Source organism: Ailuropoda melanoleuca, chromosome X, assembly GCF_002007445.2.
Source record: "Ailuropoda melanoleuca isolate Jingjing chromosome X, ASM200744v2, whole genome shotgun sequence".
In the NCBI taxonomy this organism is placed as follows: Eukaryota; Metazoa; Chordata; class Mammalia; order Carnivora; family Ursidae; genus Ailuropoda; species Ailuropoda melanoleuca.
Genome location: NC_048238.1, coordinates 80039825 through 80058156, shown reverse-complemented (window position 1 = coordinate 80058156; position 18332 = coordinate 80039825). Strand labels below are relative to the sequence as shown.

At 33.6% G+C, this 18332-nt stretch overlaps 1 protein-coding gene across 1 annotated transcript in view; it reads right to left on the bottom strand.

The window, feature by feature from the left end:
- HTR2C (5-hydroxytryptamine receptor 2C) overlaps positions 1 to 18332 on the bottom strand; it is a 269781-nt gene that overhangs the window by 240538 nt on the left and 10911 nt on the right. Inside the window, exon 2 of the mRNA XM_002924491.4 lies at positions 6625 to 6686. The gene's annotated coding sequence lies outside the window, so the exon portion shown is untranslated. The remainder of the gene's footprint in view (positions 1 to 6624; positions 6687 to 18332) is intronic.

Below are 18332 nucleotides of genomic sequence, written 5' to 3'. Positions count from 1 at the left end.
TACCTTGCTACTCCAAGTATAATTCATGGACCAAAAACATTGTCATCTGGGAGCTTGTTAGAAACATAAACTCTCTGATTCCTTTCCAGACCTACTGAATCAGAATCTGCAGCTTAACAGGATCCCCAGATGATTCCATCCACAATAAGGTTTGAGAATCCTTCCTCTAGCACTCATCGTGCTGTCTTAAAATTGTTTGTGAATATTTTAACAGATGAAAAAATGGAAACATGACTAGGATATTAAAATGTACGAGTTATGGCACATGGACAAATTTGGGTCACTGCAAAATAGCAAAGTGCAATTTAGAGGAATAAAAACTAAATCAATATGAAATTAAAGCAGAAATAAGAAAGCTTAGTTTGCCAGGAGGAAATATAAATTCAGGATCATATCACTTACCAATGGGTTCATTTAATAACATCACATTTCAATTAAATTCATATATATTCATATATTCAATGATATATTTATGCTATATTCAATATATATATATTCTATTTTTTAGTGTGAAATGCAAGTCCCATTAGCAATAATTCTTAATACTTTATAGGTTATGCAGAATTCATTTGTCACAAATTTGAATTTGCTTATTTAATAATGCATAACAGTGATATGATTTGGTTATCTGATGTCTTAAAATGTGACTATGAAACTCTTGGTGAATGATACAGATCAAGAGAAACCTATTCAAAACCCCTGTTGGACTGCTTAACAATTCAAATGTGGTATTAGGCATTTATGTGTCAATTTCTTCTATAGCTGATGTCACATTTAAAGTCATGGTGATACTTCCACTGCCATCACAGTTAGTTGATAGCTCACATCGGCAATCCTATGTTAAGGTCTTAGAAACTGAGGCCTCTAATTTTTCACCAGCGAGTTTTTGATAGATAATACCTATTTGTTCTTTCAGTTATTCAGTCAGTGAATACTTACTGAATCATAAGCTAGATACTGTGCTAGATGCTAAGCATACAATATTCAGCAAAAGCAAATACTGTCCCTGATCTCATGAAGTTCACATCTAGTGAAGGAGATAGCAATGTCTAACTAATCACAAACATAAATGTATAAACTGCAATAAGTGCTATGATGGGAAGCTATACAATGTTGTCTATGAGGGTATATAACAGAGGAAGCTGACCTAAAATGGGGGGTAAGGTGAGCAAGAAGGCTTCCCTGTTCTCAGAAGAAATAGGCTGTGCTTTAAAGGCTTAATAGGAGTTAACTGGTGATGTGAGTGTTAGGAAAGGTGGGAAATGCGAGGAAGTATTCACAACAGAAGCAAGAGCATGATGGAACTGAAAGTAGAGCAAGAGCAAGGAACTGAAAGTAGTTGTAGCTGAAGCATGCATGAAGGAGGTGAGGGGACATGGCAAAATATGGTACAGAAGAGGTAGACAAGGGCCGGATTAGGCTCTCTTATAAACCAAAATAAAGATTTTGGTATTTATTCTGAGAGCAATAAGAATTGGGACAATGGGATTTGGGAGTGCAAATGTGTAACTGGGACAATTATTTAGAAGGCTGTTCCAGTACTCAGACAAGAGGTGATAGAAATCCAAACCTGTATATGGATGCTAGAAATGGAGTGAAGATAGTCAGAAGATAAAGTTGACAGGAGTTAGTGATGAAATTGGTTATGGGGCATAACAGATAGGAAGATGTTCAAGGATGACTGACAGTTTCTTGCCTAATCCAACCATCTAAATGGCAGGGTCATTGCCAATGATGCTAAGAAACTGGCCACACATTGAGAGTATATTCTCATATAATCAAAACTCTATGAAGTCAATGAGAATACTCAATGGCATGGCAATTACTTATACAGAGATTTTAACTTACATATATTTTTAGAAAACATACCACAAATATGTGTTCTGATTTTCTTATTTTATTAGTATCTATTAGTTTAGTATTAGCTTACTAGTATCTCCAAAGATACAAATAAAGATACTCAGTTTTGAGAAAGCTAAATGAACAATGGTACCTAGATGTACAAAGAGAGAATATTTCAGAAAGTGATTGTTAGCAAGCTCACATATACCATATATTACTTGTCTAAGTCATATGTTTAACTTTGGTGGGGGAAAAAGAATTTTCAAATAAGAGTAAAATGTGATAGAAACATAACGCAAATATGCAAGCAGTCATTTCACAAAACATGTACAAATCTTGCATCATTAAAATATCTGCATTTTCTTTGAAAGATATGTGCCATTTCTAAAATGGTGGCCATATGCACTAAAGTTTAAGACTAATAAATATTTTAGAAGTGTGAAATAAAAAATCAACATTGTTTATGTCATAAACTCCTTGATCATGATAGCCTCTAATACAACATGTATTAATTTACTTGTTATAGTTACTTAAGTTACTCTCATATTTTATATTTCAGGAGATATGAGTGTTTTCAAAATGTATAAAAGTGCAAGCATATTTTTGAAAGGCATATGTTCAAAAACAGAAAACATACATAGAAAAAATGACTTTACTACCATGATCTAGTATGAATGGGCATGTAACTCTACTTTGAAATTGCTTGGCTAGTTACCTTTCCAAAATAAAAGGAACTTCCACGTATTTTAAAAAGTTGAAATATTTTAGAATGTGGACATTTTAACCTATGTTGCCAGTCTTGTTGGATATTGGTGCAGGCTAGTCAGAGTGAAAAATATGTATGGCATATAGATTTCAAATTATCAATTGGCTCAACTGAATTATTAAAATCAAGAAATATTTAAGTACTTAGTTAATGCCATGTTTTTGAGTTGAATTGATTAAAAGACTACTTAAATTTTAAGAATACATTTAAAAATTTTTTTAATTTAAATTCAGTTTGGTTAACATATAGTGTATTATTAGTTGCAGGGGTAGAACTTAGTGAATCATCAGTTGCACATAACAGTTGCATGTAACACCTGTATGCTCATTACATCACGTGCCCTCCTTAATGTTCATCACCCAATTACCACTTTCCATCCCACCGCCCCTCCAGCAACCCTCAGTTTGTTTCCTAGAGTTAAGAGTTTCTTATGGGGGGGTGCCTGGGTGGCTCAATCAGTTAAGTGTCTGCCTTTGGCTCAGGTCATGATCCTGAGGTCCTGGGATGCAGCCCCACATCAGGCTCCGCACTCAACAGGGAGTTTGCTTCTCCCTCTCCCTCTGCCCCTCTCCCCACTAGTGCTCACTGGCTCTCTCTTTCAAATAAATAAATAATTTAGAGAAAGAGTCTCTTATGGTTTGCCTCCCCCTCTGTTTTCCTCTTATTTTATTTTTCCTTCCCTTCCCCTATGTTCACTTGTTTTGTTTCTTATATTCCACATTTGAGTGAAATCATATGGCATTTGTCTTTCTCTGACCGACTTATTTTGCTTAACCTAAGACTCTATTGTTCCATCTATGTCATTGAAAATAGCAAGATTCTATTCTTCTTGATGGCTGAGTAATATTCATACACACACACACACACACACACACACACAGACCCCACATCTTAATTTTTAGAATATTAATACAAGTGAAAATTGTGAGGAATGTGGAATTATCTTATAAAGGTTTTGGTTTTCCTATGCTTTAAACATATATATCCTGAAAGCATGCCTATCTTTTAATGATATAGCATTAAATACATATTATGTGCAAGACACCATGTTGGTTCTTGTAGGTGATATAAAAGGCATATTCTCTGCAGGGAACACACAACATTTTAGTACCCAATTCTGTACCCCTTTCATGAGTTTTGATTATGTATTATTTACTTTAACCAAATGAAGAGTTGAAGAGCAATTAAATGTATTTAACTATTTTATCAAATCCAAGAAATAAAATATCTGTGAATAAAACAAAAGCTACAATACACCGCAAGGTGAAATAATGGCATTGTTTATCAATGTGGGTAATATTTGATTTTTGTTATAGCCTATGTTTTCATTAAAGTAATTTGGTAACCTAAATAACTTTATAATCATAGTTATATATCAGAGAACTCACATTGGAAAAAAAAACTTTTGTTAAGTGAACTTGCATTTATTTGTAGCCACACAAAGTCACATAATTAAAAGTTTAAAAGATAAAATTCTTCAATTGCTAATAAAGGTGTCAAAAAGTGACACGTATAAATCCTGTCACGACATTGTGGGACCAACATATGTACATTATTTCATTTACATGAGCCCTTTCTGTGAAGAAACTTTAAATGCTGATATGGTTTTACAGAAAAAAGATAATATTTACCTTTAATACTTACTAATATTACTAACCTTATCCAGCTCAGGAGGAGCACAGTTGTCCAACTGATCATTTTTCACAGGAGACATTGAATACATTACTTAAATTATTACCTTAATGGTGATATATATTTTATATACATATATTTATATATATCACAGTAGCATCGGTAGCATTAAGTAGGTTTTTAGGGAAGATGTTACTGTTTGAATGACAGCTGGAGATAAATCAGGTCAACTGACTTATTTTTAAAGATCAGTTGAATCTTATATAGCTTAAAATAGTCACAGAAATCACCAGGGACCCACATTTCAAAGCTCAAAGAATACAAAGTTGTGGATGTATGTGCATTATCATAAAACTCTTAGTACACTTTAATGTACAGGAGAATGAACATATTTAGTAACATTAACAAAATTATTTATGATAAATAACCAGACTCTAACTTTTTTATATCAAGTGTAATTATGCTGCACATCCATTTTTATGTCACCAACATGTCCTGATGAGGTCAGCCTTTCGGAGAAGTGAAGTAGGCAACAAGCTCACAGACTTGTATGATGAGATTTGGGGCATATTTTCTCTTTTGACCAATCAAGGAATTCAACTGTTGGAGTCACATTTTCAATGTTAAAATGGGCCTCTCTCTGGACGGGATAGACACTGCCACCCTCAAATGAACTTGTGTACCAAATCTTTTCCAATAAACAGCTGGATAAGAACAAGGTGTCAACAGGCCTATGTACCAAGGAGAGCACGGGCCTTGGGGAAGAACGGGAGCAGTCATTATGGAGACACATTGTAAGGACAGAACAGTGCTGAAAGGGAGATATAGAGATGCAATTGGCTTACATCACATTCTTCTAAGGCTGACCTTGGTCTAAAGACCACTTGTAGGGCCATTACTACCTTATGATGCCATTGATATATATGAGGTGGCCTTTGTGTGAGTGAGCACCATTTGAAGCTTGAGAGTGTAAACTTACCGGTGTATCCACGTTAACCTATTTCACCAATGCAGTGAAAACACCTGTGGGAAAACTTGGATCTTCACAAAAGTATAATGAATGACTTCCCGTGCACTCTCAGGACAGCTGCTGGGGCTCTTTAAGATTTTACATTTTACACTTTTTGAATTGCATGTTTCCTTTATGGAAAGCTGCCTATAGCATGAAGAATTTTTTAAAATATATATTAAACAAAGGAAGCATAAACCTTTGTCATCATCTTAAATGGTAAGTTATCAAATGACAAAATGGGATGATTTGATGTTGACCATTCTGACTATGGTACATTTTAATGCAGCCATTTTGTTGCAACTGTCTTGATGTACAATCCTTGGTTTCTTCTTTTATTTTTTGATCAGTAATAATATGTTCAGCAAACATTCCCAATCCTATTCCATCCCTAACCTCTCTCCAGTTTGGATAGACTTCCACTTTATTTTGTATTATTTAATTTTTATGTAATGAGTATATATTAATTTTGTACTAAAAAAGTCTGTTAAAATTTCACTGTAAAAGTAAGTGAAACTTTATAATCATTATCAGTTCTTCCTCCAACACTATCATTCTAAAAACATCTTGTGGAGTTAAATACATGTGTATGACTTCGAGAACAATCGGAAATTTAATTGAAAATTCCCTGTGCAGTCTGAGCTTAAAATAAGGGATCTAAATTTGACCTACTTTGCCTAACTTGTAATAACACGCTTAGGAAACCTATAGAATGCAGAATCGTCCATTGTTCAGTGTTTTTTGACATTTATAACGCGATACCCCCTTTTGAGAAACAAAGTTCTCAGTGTCCCCTCCTACTCCTGAGATTTTTAGGTCCATCCATCAAGAATATTTTTATGGACTTCACTTTCAAAAATTTATGATAGGACAAACAATACCTAGATTTTCTTTTTTTTAATAATAATTTTTTATTATATTATGTTAGTCACCGTACAGTACATCCCTAGTTTTTGATGTAGAGTTCCATGAATAGGTGGATTTTCTATGGCCTAATCTCAGATATGAGTTTGTTTCTGAAAGAGAAAACTTCAAATTCATATCTTGCCTTCATTAGTCTAATTGTTCTTATTTATGCCATCTTATTTGATATTTATTTAGAATAAAGTCAGGGTGGTGATTAAACGCTTTGGCAAAGGTATCTGCTTAACATATTATTTGCTAATAAAACAGGCTGAGTCTTTTTTAGATTGCATGAAAATGTTGTGTACCAGTTAAAAATTTTTCTTTTTCAGATATGGTAAGTCATTAATGGAAATTTTTTACTAGTTCAGAAATAGGTCTACATTACCAAAATAATAAGAATCCCCTAACTATAGTGGTTGAATATTACTGCAAAATGAGAGTCCCGTAGCATGTTTATGGGTATACTTACAATTATTTTTGAAGGACGGCGATGGTTGGCCTATAGATGCTCATGGATATTGGATGATATCCCTGAAAACAAACATTTGGAAAAATGCAATGAGAACTCTACAAGTAAAGTGCTATTTAGAATAACTATTTACACTATTCACATATAAAGCATAACTGAAAGTAATGAGGCTGATATCTATAAGCACCAGAAGACAGTTTCATTTATATAAAATTAATGTAAAAAACCCTGAACATTAGTACAGCAACTTAAAGAGAAAAGTAAATATCAGTTAAGTAGTATACACGAACCAGCAAAATTATAATTCAAATATTAAGCTAAAACATTATTTCACATAAAATCATTACAGACCAGAGTTAGTTAAATGATATTTTACCCATAGGTACGAAAATGATACTAGAACTGGAAGGGGAAGTTTGAAAAATCACCATTTCAGTATCAATTTTTTAAAAGTATCAATTGACAGTATTTATTTTCAGATTTGAAAACAAAATTAATACAAATATTAGCCAACTACATTTTGTAGGACAAAGAAATTAATATTCAACATGTTTTAAACATAAGAAGTTCCCTAAAACACATAAAACATGACCTAAAAGTTTTAAATACACAAGATTTTCTTAAAATATAAATCTGTGGGAACCCACTCAGAACCCCAGAGTTGGTATAAAGCTTATTTTAAGTTGAAGACATGTCGAGATTCAACATATGCAGAAAAAAGCCTCCTCTGATCTTCTCTTATCTGACTAAAAGCTGCAATTTCTTGGAAATGAGGCTATCAGAAATGCCTTCTCCATGGAACTGTATGGCTGTGATGGAAAGACCACTTGTACCTGTACCTGTGTAGACAAACACTATCACGAACTAATCTCTTGTCTGTTCTCTTAAAAATCCATTTGTCTTTCCTAAAAAAACCTACTTGTTTATCCCAGAGAAACTGTTCCGCACTCCTCCCTTATCCCCACTAAGTTAGGTATATCAGTCTTTAACTTTACCATTAAACAAGCCAGCTGCTATTTTTGTTGGCCTCCTATATATATGAAATAAAACTTTTCTCCTGTTAATCTCTTGCTTGTCAGTTTCGTTTGCAGTTCTCGGCAACAGAATCCAACAGGATAGAGGAAAAGCTTTTCCTCCCCTACAAAATTAATCCTTCCAATCATCTAAGTAAGTAAAATCAAATAATGTAAAGACCATTAGAGTTATAAGAAATACATAAGAAATGTTGATTATCATACTATTTGAAGACATTAAAATATTTTAGCTCATAAATGTATCAATATAAGTTAACATATCTGAAACATAGTATAAAATACTTATACAATAAATTTTAAAGCCACAATTTAAATTATTTAATGTTACTACCCTCTCAATCATTCAAGAGAGAACAGACTGTAACAGCAAATTGTTATATTTTTCATTCCTTAATGAAAGAGCAAATAAAGAGTAAATAAAAGTAAAGAAAGAGTAGTTCTGATTTCAAATTAGTGAAAAACAACATGGGTAACAGCTGTTATATGAAACTAAATGTCAGAAAATGCATAGAATATTATAAATTTGTACTGGCATTTTCTTGTTTCTCTTACAGCTCTAAATAATACAAAGATTTACGAAATAAATATGTAAGAACATACGATCACATTAAACCTCTATTTTCATCAAATGATAGGGGATCCATCGTGAATAAAAATAATTTCTTCATGAAAAGGGATGTAAAACTGGTTCTACCTAGTATATTTCAAGAAGCAGAGGTACAAAGTTAATAACAATCTTTGAGCAATGATGAGATTCCATGCTTGCTGAAGAAGCTGGTGGCCAAGTTATTAGTCTGTACAATTTAGAAATGCAGGAAAGCATGAAATCATTTCAGTACATAGTAATTAGCTGTTCTACTTGCTTAATACTGTAGCTCAGTACATAGCACTGTTCTACCTGATTAATAATACTGTAGCTCCCACTTAACTGTAGAAGTACCCTTGCAGGGAATAAAACATTTGTGGTCGGAGAACTGCTGCCAATGGAATTACAGCCCCCTAGTGGTTGACTGTGACGATTGCAGTCAGAACACTGCGAGCTATGATGGTGATTGTGCCATTTATTCATGAAGGATTTATTTATTGCAGGCTTCCACACCCCCCTGGGGGGAGGGTTGAGATATAAAGAAACACTTCTGCTCCTTCATAAAAAAAAAATCAATCTTATAGTTTAAAAAATTACTTCTAGACCTATCAACTGAAAATATATTTTCTGGTGTTTCCAACATTTTTGCATACATTTCTAAAATTTTAATTAATTTTGAAGAAGTCTGGAACACCCTCGCCAAAATTAAAACTTTTTTTCAATTTCTGTCTCTCTCTTTAGCCCCACTTGCTTTACCTCTGCCCCACAGCCACAGCATTCTTTATAATAACATTTTGCATCTACCGTACATTCGCAGTCTTTTTCTTTCAGTTATTTATACATAAATCTGAGATATAGTTTATTATCAACATTCTGCCATTTCCAGTTTTTATCCATCTTACTGAACCGTTATCTTTAAAATTCCCACATGACTTTGATAGATTTTTCTGCTTTAGGCTAGTGACTCTAGAGAGAAAAGAAAGATGGCCACAACCTAGCTCTCTGTACTAATCCAAACACTATGTAATTCCCTCCTACAAAAATAGTGCGTACACTGTCTTTCAATTTCACACGTGCAGTCCTATTACTTCTGGTGCTATTTATAACTGATTTATAAAGTGACATTAAGAGTAATTTTGTGGTTGTTCAAGACAGATTTTATCTTCCTTTTCCTACAGAAATTATTGTTATTTTGCTTTCAGCCTACCCTGAGAAAGAATATTATAAAACAGTTGTTTCAATTCAGAATTGTGCTTTCAAAGTCATAAGAATCCTGTGAAGATTTAATGGATAAGTTTGCTGCTTTATTTCTCCTCAGCTGAAATTACCATACAATAAAAAAGCAGGCACTTAAAGTAGAATGTCTATCAAAGAAATGCCTATCTTACTGTGGCTACAAGTCATCATTAAAATGCCGGTACTCAATCCTGAGCAGAAGGAATACATTACAAAAGAGCTTAACGTACTTCTTTGGAAAGGCATGGATATTTCATATTTAAAAAGAAGAAGGTCATCTTTCATTCAGGATTAAAATATGATCACATTCAAACACAAGGGTCACCCTTTACTGACTACTTTGACTTTTACAAAATGTACTGTAATGAAGTATGACTTACATATAATAAAATGTACGTGTTTTAAATACAAAGTTTGACCAGTTTTGATGAAGACAATACAAACCTGTGCAGTCTCATGACAATGAAGATATAGAATGTTTCTGTCCCCCTGTTCCTTTGTAGTCACCCTCCACCAACACAAAGCGACCATTTCCTTACTTCTATCACTTTAGATTATTTTTGCCTGTTCTAGAAGTTCATATAAATGAAACCATAAAATATGACCTTTTCCTTTTGTATTTCTTCTACCCTTTGTTCAAAACATTTTTCTTTCACTGAGTCCTATTAGCAGACTATTTAAAGCACACATATCCCCTTGCCTTATCCTATTGATTTATTCATTTAAATTTTCTTAACTTTCTCTTCAAGTTCATTGAATTTTCTAATACCACAATCTTTGTCTAATGTGACACTGCCTTTTAAACTTACTGTGTTGTGTTAAAGAGAGCAACGGAGTGGGCTATGTGTGACACTCAGAACAGCAAATCACAAGTCCAACAGAACATGGCAAATCAAAGGAGCAATTGCAAAAGACAAAATCACTGGAAGAGCTTTCAGATACAAAATAATGCATTGTCTATTACATCCTCATATTTAGTACAATGCAAATATCAAAAACAATTATTTTGAATTGTGTCTAAAGCATATATGTTTCAGAAGAAGAAGAAGAGTAAAACATGCATTTGGGGATGTAAATAGGACCTATAATATATGTTATTAGATATAATGAGATTGCTTTAAATGGGAAGCATATTAAATAATATATTTTGGGTAGAAGGCCCCAGTTTTTATCTTCAGGTTTCATGTCCTTAAAATTGGTTTTTGCTGTTGGCAGCTAAAACAGATACCAGTTGAGACTTCCTACTAATGTGTTAGGCTACACAATTATTGTAGAAGAATAATGCAAAGCCCATCAGAATGAAAGGCAATTTTCTCCATAAAAATCCTCTGAATAGGTGTAATTTTAGGGAAGTGTGTTCCATATTAGAGATTTAGAAAAAAAAAAAAAGATGGCAAGCTTGAATCAGCTGCAAATACCACACACCTAAAAGTTTTCTGATGTAAATGCCTCCTTTCTGGAAAGGAGAGTCAAGTTTGGCAAGTGCTGATTGGATAGCATGGGAAAAATGAAAGAAATGGACTGAAAATGGAAATTTCCAGAGTTTGAAACCAGAAGTTTTCTGAAATCAATTGATTTTGAACAGGAGTACAATATGGATGCCTTCCTTTTTATTGATTTTGTGGTACTAAAATAAAAACTGAGTAACAAAAATATAGATGATAGAAACTCAGATACAAAATTTTATTACATTCAGAAGTGTAAAAAAATTAAGGATTTACCCAGATTAATCAAGACCCTATTACCTGAATCTAACCACAAATTTTCTTTTGTTCTATTTGCCAACTCTTCTTAGTAGGAAACAACGTCTCTGATATTCCCAGCAAGTACATCTGTCAAAAGTCTTCAGGGCCCGGAATAAACAAATATTTAGAGACAGAAAGGATTTCTGGGTGGCCAGAGCTGGGGTGGGCCTGGGTGGGGGTGGAAGGTAAGGCAGTCAGGAGTGACATGTACACAGGGTTTCTTTTGAGGATGATGAAAACATTCTAAATTGTGACAGTGGTTATATGGCTCTGTGGGTATACTAGAAACCATTGGATTGTATGCTTTAAAATGGGTGACTTGTATAGCATGCGAATTATATTTCAGTAAAACTGGTAAAAGAGATTTGGGGTTGAATCCATGACCTCCAATGAAAAATCAGATCTTAAAATGACTTTGAAAGGAAATACATTAATTTCACATGATAACCATGTGATACATCTAACATTTATACATCTAAGAATCATGAAAGGCCAGGTTTTAAATAAAAAATGATAATGCTAATACCTACAGTTCTGCATGTGTAAACAAAATGTGTCAACATTTTGTAGTGATGTGGAAGCTGGGGCAGAACGTTAAAAAAAAAACAAACCCTAAACTATGACAAATATAGCAAGACAACTAAAGCATGATGAAATCTTTTTTAATTGAATAAGATAGACTCAAAGGTCAATTTTTATCTGGCCACTATCTCACATCAGCAAATATTCAGTGTTTATGTATAATCAGAATGATGCAAACTTTTCTATTTGAAATGACTCTTTTTAAATCATTTATCTTAACACCAAACCGTACATTCCAGTGACTTCTCTGGTGGGGAAAGTGCCAAGTCTCTAAGCATCCAGTAAATGACCAAGTAGAAGAAACTCTATACTTTCTTTATTATGGGGAAAAATTGTGTTCAAAACTTCATCTTAGCTCCTCCATTCACAGTTGATGCTCATTACATGTCATTTGATGGGGGTTTTGTACCTTGTTATGCAAGCTCATAGCTTCCTTTCAGCCCCTTTTTGTTTAAATTATACTGGCATATATACAACTGGTGATTTTCATTAAATTTTTTTAAAGCAAAGAAAGTCAGAATTCAGTTGAAAACTAGTGACAGATTCTAAATACTCTATAGGCTTTTGCTCTGAATAGCATTTGGAAACGGATTCTTAAAATATTTGTAGATCGCAGGTGGGTTTGTTTGGTATGTTTTATTTTTATTAAAAAACCAGTTAGTCACAATATTTATGCAACTGGAAGTGACAAGCTTCACTGTAAAAATCACAGGAAAAACTCAGTACAAAACATATTATCAAAATACCAAAAGAAAACATTTTAAAGTTATAGACAGGCATAAAATGGGAGCTTTACTTTGACGTTAATAGGCTTTGCACTGAAAATGCAGATGTCATGTTTAAACTTGAGCTTGTTGAATTATGAGAATGTATAACTATTATATACTAACTTAGATGAAAAGAGAACCATTTATTATGATATAAGAGCAGAATGGAATTTCATGGAATCTGTACTCAAACGTTCCCTGTGTTATTATGACTGCCTTTTTTTCCTAGTAAATGTGATTTGGGAGAACTTAAGGTAAATCTGTATGGTCTTTTCTTTATTGTTTATTGAGAGTTTATCATGAGCTAGCTTCCATGTATACATTATGCATTACATCCTTAGAACAATCTTGCAAGTCACAAATTATTATCCTCATAAATGAGAATGCTCAGACCCTAAAACATATTTAAACTGCTCTTCGAACTATTCCCCAAACTAAGAACACTTGCTTTCTGTCTGGTAAAGAGTATGTAGATAACAATAATAACTAGTATTGACTAAATATTATAATACTCCTCATCTAATCTTAAACCCCATCTCCAAATGCTTTATTTTTATTTTTTTTTACCTTTACATACTCCAAATGCTCTTAATCACAAAGGCCTCTAATTAAATAATCTGTTAGGGTTTTTTTTTCATATTATGACTCATTTCTACCATTTTCCTATTTCGTTGCCAATTACTATTATTAGATAACATTTTGCACACTTTTTCCATCGTTATTCCTATTAGTAAATAATGATTCCCTCACCTTTAAAAATAAACTGAAATCTTTGAAAAGACACACATACTTGATTTGTAAAAGTCGATAAATGGTGCCTCCCAACTTGTTTTCCACTTATGTAGTTCTTTGCAAATATTGTCCCGTGACTAAGTAAATGTTACACTGAGAGTATATTTTGGGCATGAGCACTTGGCATATTTTTAAAACTTAAGGCTGTTAATCAAGGTGCCATGGAAAAAGTACACCCAGCCTCTCTAGTGAGACAGACTTGGGCTTGATTCTTGGCTCCACCTTCCATGAGTTATGTGTTTGGGCACGTGGCTTAAATTCTCAGTGTCTCCATTTCCTATTTATTAGGGCTGTTGTGAAAATTACATGAGGGAATATATGTATTTTGTCAAAAGTGCTGGCTAGGATGGGGGCAGGGTCTCAATATTTGTTAATTCCTTTCCCTTCTTCTCCCCTTTTTATGAGAGGTACCGACGACTTCTTTCCTGAGCCACGTCCTGCCTCAGAGATTCTGCTCTGTATTACCTAGATGGAACGGTAAATATAAGTAACAAATTCAATAATGTTGTAGTTTAAAAGTTCTGACAAAAGGTTGAATCAATAGAAAATTGAAACCACTCAAAAAAACCTACATTGCAGATTTTCTTGGGCTATGCATTTTCCTTCCGGTTACCGTTTCTGCCAGGCACAATCGAAATGAAAGTTAACTGTTTAAAACTTGCTTATGAGATATGTGAATGTTCCAATTTGGTTTCAAATCAATCCAGTATATGCAAGGCATACATGCAAGTGAATAATGGAAAAAGAATCACAAAAATAAACAGACTTCATTCTATAAAATGTACTTTGTTTTTGTTTTTTTTTTTTACATTTTAGATTGTACCACTGAACTCATTTGATTGTTCGTGTTATGATCACATCTTTTCCATACTCTGTAATTCACAGTTTCATTGTCCTTGAAACCACATGAAGGTCACCGGTTTGTTTCCTTATAAAAATGGCATAATGGATTAAAGCTGGAATTCTGTAGCTGGTGACTCATGCCTGCATTTGTACATTTCAAGAGATGTAATTTATAGAAAGGAATCATCCAGACTTGAGCTGTTTCAGACTTCAGTTGCTCTAGCAAATTAAAAACATAAAGGCTAACATAAATAAGTGCACACAGTCTGTCAACTGGTCAGTCATCTAATTTGAATCTCAAAAATACTCTTATTTGTCTTTTACATGATTCTTTTTCTCTTGTGATGAAAATATGCATATAATATATATCATATCATATACACATAAGATGTCTTACTTAGTAAGAATAAAAGTCATAATCTTGAAAGTATTCACATACTTTTACTAATTTTCTGATTATTGAAGCCAATAATGTAAATTCAGTTTCTGTTTATTCTGGATTTATGAAGCATGACAAGATTCTCAAGGACAGTATGATGTAGTCAAAATTTTAAGAGCTTTCATTTACTATGCCACACAGTCTTCAAGAGGCAGTAGACCATGGTGGAGAAAAACCTGATTTCAGATTTAAAAGATTTGGGTTCTCTTTGCAAGCTCTGCCAAATAATTATCTGTGGAACCTGGAACAAGTCAGGGGTCCTCTCTAAGCCCTAACTTATTTATCACTGGAGCACAAGCAATTGTAAGTCTGTTACAAATGTTATCAGTATACTTTAGTTGTATTGCTTTATTAAAATGCTTAGTGTTAATGTGTTAATGCTTTCATAATGTCATCCTTGTATTTTGGAATTGTGAAGTACTTTGCTAATATTCTGAAAAATATCAAGTTCAATGAATTATCTAATAATTATGAATGACTCTTTTGGCATTGAGAATTAATAGTCACTTGATATTCAGACAACTGATTTTATCTGAGAGTCTAATCTCCAGCTCATCCTTTACTTACTTGTAATATAAGCCAAGGTATAATTCAGATATCTAAGGGTTTGCTAATAAGAAATAATTCATATGACTACTACTTGTAAGAAGCTTACTATTTCCACTTGAACTATTCAACTAACTTCATCCATTACTAGATAGACAGAGGTGCTGAACTCGTGTTTGCTAATTATTTTTTAAGTAAGTTAAGAGCAACAAGGTGGAGCATGGATGACTCCAGGCTCACGGAGGTATTTTGTTTTTTGCAAAAATGTTATGCCTCTGAGAAGTTCTGTGAGTCAGTAAAAAAGAGATTTGGTCATGATATGTTTAGATGATAGTGAACAAGGCACCTGAGAAAGTTTATCTGAATTCATATTCCTTCCTTGGGGTTTGGGGCAAAAAGGTTTTTATATCAGCATTTTAATCCCATACAATTTCTTTTGTTGTTGTTGTTGTTGTTTACTCTGTTCCCTGAAAGTTTTCTAAGTTTAATTTAATAGTGACCTTTTTTGCCCCCCAAATCCTTTATGTAAGGGCTCATATATTGGATCTCTAACTGCACTCCAAGTTACTGGAGATCACAACTTAAGTGTTGTTTCCTCTCCTGGAAGGCCTTGGAATACTCTGTCAAATGTACTGTTAAACAGAACCTTAGCAATAATTGAATGTAATAATGTATAAAGTTGGAGGAGAAAACCTGTTTCATTTTGAAGAATCCGAGAAAAATATGGCTCTTAGATATTCCTCAAAGCTTTACGTAATCAATGCTTACTGTTTGACCTCTGTTCTTTTCTCTCTACAACCTTCTCTCCCCTGGAAAGTTCTGAAATTTAGGTAAGCCAGAATAGTATGGATTGGTCCATACTCCTTTATCTTCAGGCTTAATCTGTTTCCAGAGATCCAATTTCATATTCTCAGCTATCCGAAGAACAGGTGATGGTGCGTGTATATATTTCATCGTGCCAAATAAAATGCAAGTTCCTCTATGTAGGAACCATATCACACAAAAAATGTTTGTTAAATACTGGATTGACAGTTCTGCGACTCTAAGAATAAATGCTATATTCTCTGTCATGTTATTACAATGTTGGTGTAATTCAGCTTCAAAAAATATTTTTAAAGTGATGATGATGATAGAAATTTAAAAAATTATTCAGCTAGATCTAAAGTAGGCTTGAGTGCCACAGGTTAAAATCTGGTTGAGGACCAAAGTTTGAATAATTGCTTTAAAAGTTCTTTATGTCAACATAAATGGTATAAAGTTAGATTCATTAAAGATAGTAATAAAGGAGCTTCATATCATTTTCAGGAGAAAGTAATTAGAAATCAAAATAGAACACAAAAAGAAGTCATGAACAAGCTATAAATGACCTTTCCTATTCTCCATCCAACCATCTGCGGTCATGCTCAAAGACTCAAGAGTTCTGAATACAAATACAGCAAATTGAATACTCTCCATAAAAGAAAGGTTCTGATACAGGGGGAAAAGGATAATATGAAACGTAATTAAAGGCCTCGAGATGAGTATCTGCCCACAAATGTCCTTTTCTTTTGAAGCCCTTTATAAAGCAATAGCTTACATACCCAATTAAATCTAGGAATACATTAAAGAAAAAGACAATTTCTAAGCATGAGGCTCAATCATAAACTAAGCATTGACAACACTGATATTCAGCAAGATATTAATGAACTCTTGTGGAGGGACTGTAGCTGCAGACAGTTTAATTTAAACTACTTAAAAATGGTTATGTTTAATTTGTGATTGAGAGCCGCTGATGTCTTAAATTTGCTTTAAGCAATAAAAGACAAAAAGAAGGGACATTTTCACTCATTTAGTAGTCTTTACATACTGAATCATTTCAAACTCAGGCCCTGGAGTGAAAGGAAAAGGACAAGATCAAGATCCTAAGTGAGGTTTGGCTTTAGATTGCTTAAGGAATTCTTAAGTAGTTGAAGAAGAGTTATGACAATTATCTTCCATGCTATAAAAATCAACTACGTGAGCGTTATTATTTGAAGTGGATTTTCAGAACTACAAAACTGCTGGTATTTTCATAGATTGTAGCATTGGAAATGACCTTAGTAAGCCATTCAGTCTGATTTACTTTTTTAACAGGTAAGAACATAGAGACTCATAAAAGACTAGAATGCAAGTCATTTAACTCTAAAATTGTACTCTACAAACCTTTCTCCACAGTGCTCATGGCTCTTACATATTAATTATTCAGCAAATATATATTTAAGAGCCCACAATGTGTAATGATGTATGCAGAGGGTAGTTGGGGTAGAGGTATAAACATGAATAATATATAATTTTGTCCTCTGTGATTTCGTAATCCAATAGGAAAGATAAGACTCAAATTAAAAAATGAGATGATGTGTATAAAACCTTGAACACAGAGCCTGGCACATAGGAGACAGACCTTGAATCCTAAAAAACAACAAACAAAACCAAACACAATACAGTGTACTAAGTGCCATGTAAGTAGCACAATTAATGATGTCCATTTTAGTTCATATTTGAAATTCAAATTTTACTATTCTTATGCATGTGGGTGTCAACCTGGATAATTTTTAAAGATTTTATTTATTTAGAGAGATAGAGAGAGAGCATGCATGAGTGAGGGGAGGGGCAGAGGAAGAGACTCTCAAGTAGACTCCCCGCTGAGTGTGAAGCCTGATATGGGGCTTCATTCCACAACCCTGAGATCGTGACCTGAGCTGAAATCAAGAGTCGGTCGTTTAACTGACTGAGCCACCCAGGTGCCCCAAACTAGATAATTTTTTTCTTTATGACCAGTAGTCCCTTTACACTGCACACACAAAATCATAATGCATTTTAATTTTACTTATTGTTTCTTGGTTTTATAATCTGCATAATGCCCTTAGTCTCCTCCATAACCCCACCTTAATTAAACAGTACATCTTTCTCTGAATTAAGAATGTGACTGTTTACAATTATTTCCTAATGTGACCCATTACCTGGAGTTCATTATGTCATGACCCACCTTGCGGTCTTTTTATTTCACCTTGACATTTGACAGCTACCTTGGCATCTGATTGCTATTAACTGTACATATGCTTTGCCCAGAAGTTGAGCAGCATGATTTTGTGGCATTGTGGTATGCATGGGAGATGTACA